An 8,542-nucleotide genomic window follows, 5' to 3' on the forward strand; every position below is an offset into this window, starting at 1 on the left:
CTAGTACCAGAGGAGGCAAATTCTCGTGGCCCGGTTTGACACTGGCCACGGAATCCTTGAAGACGTTCGAGGGGATCGGCCCGCTGTGGAACAATGGTTCCTTCGGCTTCATTATCGTCGCCTTCCCCACGTCCACCTTCTGGCCGCCGATGGTGTACAATATGGTGCACGGGGTTTCGTCGGCCTGCAAAGAAAAGTCTGCGACGTGAGGCATCCGAAAGGCAACGAAAACGGGAGATTATACATTTATTGAAGGGGGCCGGTGTGACAGATACCGTGAGGGCATCGAGCTCAGCCAAAGACGAAGCACCGCCGAGCACGTCCGGTGCGGGAGCCGGTGCGGGAGCAGGTACGGAAGCAGGTGCAGCTGCAGGTGCTGGTGCAACGCTAGTCGAGCTGCTCCCCAAGAAGTCAGCAAGGGGAAAGTCCGTTGCATTTTTTCTGGATTTTGCCTGGTCCAATTGAAAACGGCCGGAACCAAGGAAGTAGACATATCTACAACCACCTGTTTTGCGGCAGGTACCGCTGTTGCGACTATCTGAGATGATTTCTTCTCAACCGCAATCTCAACCTTCTTGTCGGTGTTTTCTTCAGTTAACCTCCGTCTTTCCTTTCTCTCCTCCGTGGTCTCATGGTAGTACTTCTTCCACGTGGCGTCGTCTCCGACACCATGCACGCGTCCATACGACGGTCGAGTCTCCACCGGGAGTCGTTTCAATATGTTCAACGCCCAGTTGAATGGAGTGTCCCACTTGGGCCTCGCCAACGCCTCAGACGGCGAGTCGCTTTCGGCCGCAATCCTGTGCTGCTCTCTCTGCAAAAGGCACAAGGATTGTTTACAAATATGACTAACGTGTAGTCGAATTGATCAGAAACTAAAATTACCAGCAGTCTCATGAACTCCGTCGTGACCGCGTTTGTCTCGAAAACCTTCTTCACTGGGTCCCAACGGTGCCGGGCCCTGAGGACGTCACGCTCCTGCGGGACGGTGAACTCCGCCAAGGGGTCTGGGATGCCCAGACTCGCGGCTTCCGCGTCCTCCTTGGCCCATATGGACCTCTTCCCGCCGTAACCACGGCTTCCGAGGTGGTGGCACCCAATGTTCCTCTGTTGAAGCCCCTTCATGTACTTCGACTTTTTTTGGCATCTTCGGCCTCGCAAGCCGCCTTGAATATTTGAAAGTGCTCTGCTGTGATTGTCAGATTATCCTTTACAATCTCGGAGTAGGGTTCCTTTTTGTCGATGATCCTTGCTTTCACCCTTGTTTTCCAGGCGGCCAACGCGTCGCTAACTTGGGACATGGCGTGTTTGTTTATCTTCTTCATTGCCGGGTCCTTATCTGGATCTTTATAATCCTTTTCATTCTGGCCCGGGAACAAGAATATCTGGTGCAGCTTCTTTAGGAGGGAGGGCCTCATATTATCTATCTTCTGTAGTTTCTCATCGTTGATGGTGGCGGTTGTCCGTACGATGCAGCCTATTTGATTGCCGTAGCACGCGCGCGCTTCCTCATGCGCGGTTGGCTCAAAATTGCCATTGTCCACCTCCGTGACCACTAGTCTAGTAGTCCTGAGTTTGTTCGAAAGTCGTTGCCTCTTTGCTTTCGGTTCTACACCGGCTCCGCTCCCCGAGGCAGCGCGGGCCTCGGTCTCAGCGCCGGTCTCGATGCTGGTCTGAGTCTCAGCGTCGGTGTCAGTCTCAGCACCGGTCTGTGTGTCAGTCCCAGTCCCCGATGCGACCGGTGGGCCAGCAACAACATCGGTTGATCGTCGGCAAGGCTCAAAAATTCGTCTGCCGCCAGGTAGACGTCGTCGCAATAACCAGAACCCTGTCCTTCATTGTTGCTAGCCGTGTTTCCTACGATTAAATCTAGTCAATTAATTCTAGACCTAATAAAATGAATAATGACATAAAAAAGGCCTATGTTTTGCAGGAACGTTGACTCCTTCTCGGTGCGGCAAATCCCGGGCACTCAATATGTCCTAGTTTGTAGCACAAGTCATGCCAAAATTCACGGAAAATTTCGGCATGACCTTTGCTAAAAAGTGGACAAATCGAGAACCTAAAATTTGCCGGAACGGAAATGAATCAACATTCCGGCAAAATGTAGGCCACTCAGCTTCATTCCCTGGAAACAACAAAAGGCCACTTGGGCACAATTGAAACATGGGCAAACACAATTGAGGAATTTGCATATATCCTGACCACTTCAAATTTGCATGTCCTAGCGTTTGACACTTCAAGAAAATCTACACAAATCTCATGCTCTCTCAAACTCAATTCAAAAACCAAATATAGATTATATTTAGTTAACTACTGAACTAAACTTTACTCTAAACTAAACCCTACTGCCCTAATTAACATCTAGTTAAACAAACTCAATTAAAAAACTAAACCCTACTGAACTAATTAACATCTACATTATCTACTACTTAAGATCTATTATTACCCTAACTAAAAACCATCTACTATTAACCATACTGCCCTAGTTAACTAGTACCATCACTACTACTAATTAACATCTACTACTACTACTAAAAATCATTATGTATGAACCCTAGTACTAATTAACATCTACTACTACTACTAATTAACATGGCAGAGGAAGAAAAAGCAGAGAGAGAGGGGGTGGGGGAGGGGTGGGGGGCTTATAGAGAGGGGAGAGACGGTGGCGGGGAGGTGCTCGGCGACGGAGGTAGGGGCGGCGAGGGCGGGCTCAGGATCGGGAGGCAGCGGTCCTGGGCGGGCTCGGGGGCGTGGAGGTCGAGGGCGGCGGCGGTGAGGTCGAGGGTGGCGACGGTGAGGTCAAGGGCGGCCCGAGAGGCGGCGACGGCGGTGAGGCTGGGCGGCCTCGGGCGGCGGCGGTGAGGATGAGCGCGGCGTCGACGCCGGCAGGAGATGGCGGTGAAGTGGGGGCGACGGCGAAGTGGGGGAGACGGCGGCGAAGTGGCGGGGCGAGGGATTTGGGGGAGAAGTGGTGGTCGGGGGAAACTGTTTTTGCGTTAAGTCAAAAATAACGGTAGCGCGTTAGGGAAAACACGCTATAGCTAAGTTAGCTATAGCGCGTTTTAACAAACGCGCTACTGCTATTCCTTCATCCTTTTTTCCCTTTTTCGTTTATTTTTATTTACATTTTATATTTTTCCTTTCTCCTTTTTCTATTTCTTTCATTTTCATTTACTTTTCGATTTGCTTTTCATTTTATTTTATTTTCGTTAGCAGTAACGCTTTACACATAAACGCGCTGCTATAAGAATATTAGCAGTAGCGCTGTTTTTTAAAGATCGCTACTACTATGTAGCCCATTGGCTTAGTGGTTGGAATTTTAGTAGTAGCGAGTTTCCGGTGAGACGCGCTACTGATATATATGCATTTGCAGCGCGCTTATTTTGCACTCTCTACTGCTGTCTAGCAGTGAGCTTTTTTAACAAGCGCTACTGCTAAAGTTCTGTGTATAACGTTTTCCCTAGTAGTGGTGGTTGCTCTTGGCGGGGCTTTAGGGATCTCATCGATGAACTCTATTTCCTTTCGTGGCCACTGGATGTGATGTAACAGTGTTTCTCCCAAGGTCCTTTGCTCACCGAAGTCTCCTAGGACATTCTTCAGGGCAAATTCATTGAATCCGGGCTTTACTTCAGTCACGTAGCACTTCACACAGCCCAACTTCAATGGCACGTTGTCTAAGAAGAGGCCATCTTCCAAGAAGGGTGGGCAAACCCAGGCTGTTGCACATTTTAATGTACCTTCATAATGGGGAAGCACACCCTTCAGTCTGTCTTTCATTCCAGATAGATCAGATATAGCATCATCACGAGCAGCTGTAGTCTCAGTGTCGTTGAGGTCAGCTGATGCACAACTACTCTTGTGCAGTGTTGTCACGCAATAAGCACCATCCTACATGCCCGCCTCCCCTCCCATCTGTTGGCTATCTGTCAGTGTTAGAGTCTTCTGCATCATCATTGACTCCTCAACATCCTTTTGAACAGCCGGATAAATCTCCTTCCTCAACCTTTCATACAATGCATTCTGCTTCATTTCACACCTCGCTTTTTTCATGCTGAGCATCTCTTCTTTGCTGAGTGTGAAAGCCCTCTTGTGCGGGACATTAACACCTATACCCCTTGCACGGCTAGGGGGCTCTTTTGTTTCCAAAGCAATGGACAGAATGTCACATGGCCCCGAGTTCCTGTAGAACCTTCCAGGGATCTTGGAAGCCTCTAACATCACTTGATACAGTTCGGCGTCACTTGAGTTTTCAAAGTAATAAGTTCCGTCATCACGCCTCTTTGCACGTGCCCACAAGTAGTCTCTGGCGCGTTTGCCCCTGATTTCACTAAAGTCCAGATTCCCACCCACCGCTACTGCTTCTTTGTCCTCATGTTCCCATATCAGTTTCATGCCGTAGTATCTTGCCACACCCATACGGTGGGGGTGCATGTTCTTCTTCTGAAGTTCCGATTGCTTGAAACTCTTCTCAGCAAACTCTTTAGTTGCCCTGACCCTTTTGAATTCTGCACAGTTTGCCTTTGTAATTTGGGGGTATGCGGGGATTGGGTCCTTGCCTTCACTCAAGTACTTCTTGTACAGCACGTGCTTTCAGTTTCTCCAAGCATCCCTAGCCTTCTTCAGTGCAGCGTGTTCCACCTGCATTCTCCACTGCTCTGGAACATTGAAGTGATCCATGATCTCCCAGACTATCCTTCGCCGTGTTTCTGTGTTAGCCTTCCGAAACCCCGGCAGATTAATGTTGAGTCTTGCCCTGCCAACAAATCCACACACACTCCTGAACCTCGTGCGTGCTTTATCTGGTTTAGTTGGAGCCCAAGACTTCAAATCAATCTCGGTTACTTCATATACACCTTTAGGCTGGTGTGTGGGCTTCCTTGGAGCGTTCCTCCGTGTCCTGACCGGAAGGGTAATTGTTGTAGCTCTATCCCATTCAAGATTACTTGATCCCTCACAATCAGCTGAAGACCTAGGGTTGTCCGAATCAGATGAAGATACATCGCCTGAAGCATGAGTGCGGTCGCTGCTACTCGGCATCTACAGAGAACACATGCGAAACTCAGGAAAGGAGGATAATCATAAAACTAACAACTTGGTATCAAGCTTTCTAAACATGCCATGAAATAATTTAGAAAATGTACGGCTAATTTGTTAAGTTTGTGTGACTCGGGCGCCCGCGATCTGTAAATAGGCAGTAACTTATTGGAACAAATACATCTTATATGTAGTAAGGAAGGTAGATAATGAACATATATATACTCTCCGTTCTTTTATAGCCAATTTGGGAACATACGGAACGAAATTGGAAGAGGGATTGCGAGGAAATATGCCTCACTGCGATGGAGAGTAGTAACTAACAGGCTTCTTAATGCAAACCCGGCCAGACCACAGGAGAGGCGAGGGTTACTGCATCGATATGCTGGAGGGTGGCTGGCGAGCAAATGAAGACGGCGAGGTGCGGGCCGCCGCGTGTTGGGAACGGCAGTGGAGGTATGCTTGATGCCGAAGAGCGGGCACACGGCCGGGGTGAGCACGGCGGCGCCGGAGAGGGTTCTGCTGTGGATCTAGGGGAAGGGGGAGCTGGCGATGGAGATTGGGTGGACTAGTTGAGTGAAACGCGGGCAGACGGTGTGGGGGTGTTGGGGACTCCAAGTGTTGGCGGCCTAGGTGAAAAGGGTGAAAAATATCCTGGGTCACCGCGCGCGCGGAAAGGCCTATGCAAACGGTTGTCTCTAAGCGTCGTGTGCACAAACAGAATAATTTCATTTGAAATGAAGACGTGCTAATTTTGAAATGAAGACGTGAGTTCATCGTTTCGCCTCTAATTTTTTCCCACGTAAAGCAATCACAATTATACCATGGGTTTGATTTGCTGGTGCATTTCAGGTCTCGTGTGCTATAAGTAAGACATTTTTTGGCATTTATCGTGCATTTTGGCATATAAATCAATCCCTAGCTGGACTGCATTTCCTGTCGAAAGGGATGAGGATTGCCGTTCGATCTGGGAGCAACCAACGGTGCAGACGTACGATCCGTGGGGTTTGAGTTTTGGCCAATCAGAACGTATGACTCAGATCGCGCGCGCAGGAAAGGGGGGGCATCGGCCATCGTTTGGTAGGTACACGGCTTTTGTGTCTGAACCGTGTGCTATTTGAAAACATTTTTTTGGGAGGGGCTATTTGAAAACATTTACATGTGCTGTCGAAAGGGATGAGTGTCGGTGTCAAAACCGGCGGATCTCGGGTAGGGGGTACCGAACTGTGCGTCTAAGGCGGATGGTAACAGGAGGCGGGGGACACAATGTTTACCCAGGTTCGGGCCCTCTCGATGGAGGTAATACCCTACAACCTGCTTGATTGATCTTGATGATATGAGTATTACAAGAGTTGATCTACCACGAGATCGTAGAGGCTAAACCCTAGAAGCTAGCCTATGATTATGATTGTTGTCCTACGGACTAAACCCTCCGGTTTATATAGACACCGGAGGGGGCTAGGGTTACACAGAATCGGTTACAAGGGAGGAGATCTACATATCCGAATTGCCAAGCTTGCCTTCCACGCCAAGGAGAGCCCCATCCGGACACGGGACGAAGTCTTCAATCTTGTATCTTCATAGTCCAACAGTCCGGCCAAAGTATATAGTCCGGCTGTCCGAGGACCCCCTAATCCAGGACTCCCTCAGCAGCCCCTGAACCAGGCTTCAATGACGATGAGTCCGGCGCGTGGATTGTCTTCGGCATTGCAAGGCGGGTTCTTCTCCAAATTCTGAGTACCTGTTGAGTAGTGTCCGGCTTCCCATGAATGTTACACTCCTCGGCTTCTGCGCCTAATAATGGCTATCCTCCACGTGTCGAGCGAATGCGAGAAGTCGGGGCATTTTTACACTTGCCACCCTAACCATGTAAGTAAATCGTCTATTTAAAGACATGGGGATCCTCAGATCCAGATCACACCATCCTCCCACAGCGAGTATCCATCGGATCGTGCCCGGAAAAGTCCATCCCATCATGGCCGGCCATCGCAGCTCCTCCTCTCGCTCCCGTAGCCCTAAGCCAAGCAATTGGAAGAAGTGTTCCGTCCCCCACAACCAATTAGTAGAGTTACAGACCCAGGGGTTTCTCCCTCCAGCGTATATGGTCCCCGTTTGAGCCGGACTAGCCACTTACAACGGCAGGGAGCAAGTGGAGAGCCTTCCCAACCCATCCATGGGGGAGAGGGTTTGCCTTGTCCCTTACTTACTAAGGGGGCTTGGATTTCCCATCCATCCGTTCCTCCGCGGGCTCCTGGAGTTCTATGGCCTCCAGCTGCATAACTTTACTCTCGCCTCCATATTACACATCGCTGGCTACGTTGCCCTTTGCGAGCTGTTTTTGGGCTACGAAGCTCATTTCGAGCTATGGAAGAGGCTATTCTGCTCGTACCCCGTACACAGGAGGGGTCAATATATCAAGTGGGCGGAGCCGAGATATGGCGCATCGCCGGGACCGGATACCTGTCTGGCACTCCGAAGAAGACATCTGAAGACTGGCCTTCGGAGTGGTTTTATATGGAGGATGTCCCCCTTCCGGACCCTATTCGGATGGGCCTTCCTGAGTTCGACAACGCCCTTTGAAGAAACGCCGCAGCTGGCGCCCTCGGAGCACCCAGGAGGAAGATAATGGAGAAGTCCTTTACCTGATGGGCCGGATAAAAACGCTGGCCAAATCAGGATTGACAATAATTGAGGTTATGTTAATATTTATAATGCGGGGGGTGCAGCCACTTCAATATCGGGGACAACCCATGTGGCACTTCAATGGAGAAGACGATGCCACCCGCTACGGTCGTAAGGGACCGGACTCCGTCGCTGCTCTAGCGAAAATACTGTCTGATTTATATAAAGGAGAGGAAGAGGAGTTCATCCGCATTAAGCCACGGGATGGATTCTCCATGTACAACCCCCCATACTGGGTGAGCTGCTACTTTTTACTCCGAACCTTCCCGCATTCTTCGTCATAAGTATTCACCTTGCTATTTCATAGCAGGAACTGCGAAAAGCTGTGAGGGAGGTCCACAGCCCGCCTCCACAACCAGAGGACCCTGACCGGGCCCTCGACCCCGGACTCGAAGAAGATCCGGGCACATTTGTGGAGTTCATCGACATGACGTTTTATCAATTAAGCTGCGACGGTGCCTTGGTGGCCGTCATAGCCGATTATCCTGGGCTACTCCCTGCATCGCATGTAAGTAAAACCGGAGTCCCAACTTCCGAGAAGGATCCCTTTTTTTGCACTTCACCTATCGCACACATATGGTGTCTTACAGGGAAGGTCCTCGGTACGCCATGCCGAACCCGCAGTGACTCACCAACAAGGGGCACCGAAACTGGGTAGGCTTAAAAGGAAGGCGGTCAGGACTGAGACGCCGTCGCAGAGGTATGAAAAAGAACCCTGCTCCGTGGTTGTCGTCTTTTAAAATATAATAACGTATGTGTTTCCTAGCAGGAAAAACGCTCGCCGGACCATATCCGGAGAGCCTGCCGGCCACGCCTCCAC

Source organism: Aegilops tauschii, chromosome 3, assembly GCF_002575655.3.
Source record: "Aegilops tauschii subsp. strangulata cultivar AL8/78 chromosome 3, Aet v6.0, whole genome shotgun sequence".
Lineage (NCBI taxonomy): Eukaryota > Viridiplantae > Streptophyta > Magnoliopsida > Poales > Poaceae > Aegilops > Aegilops tauschii.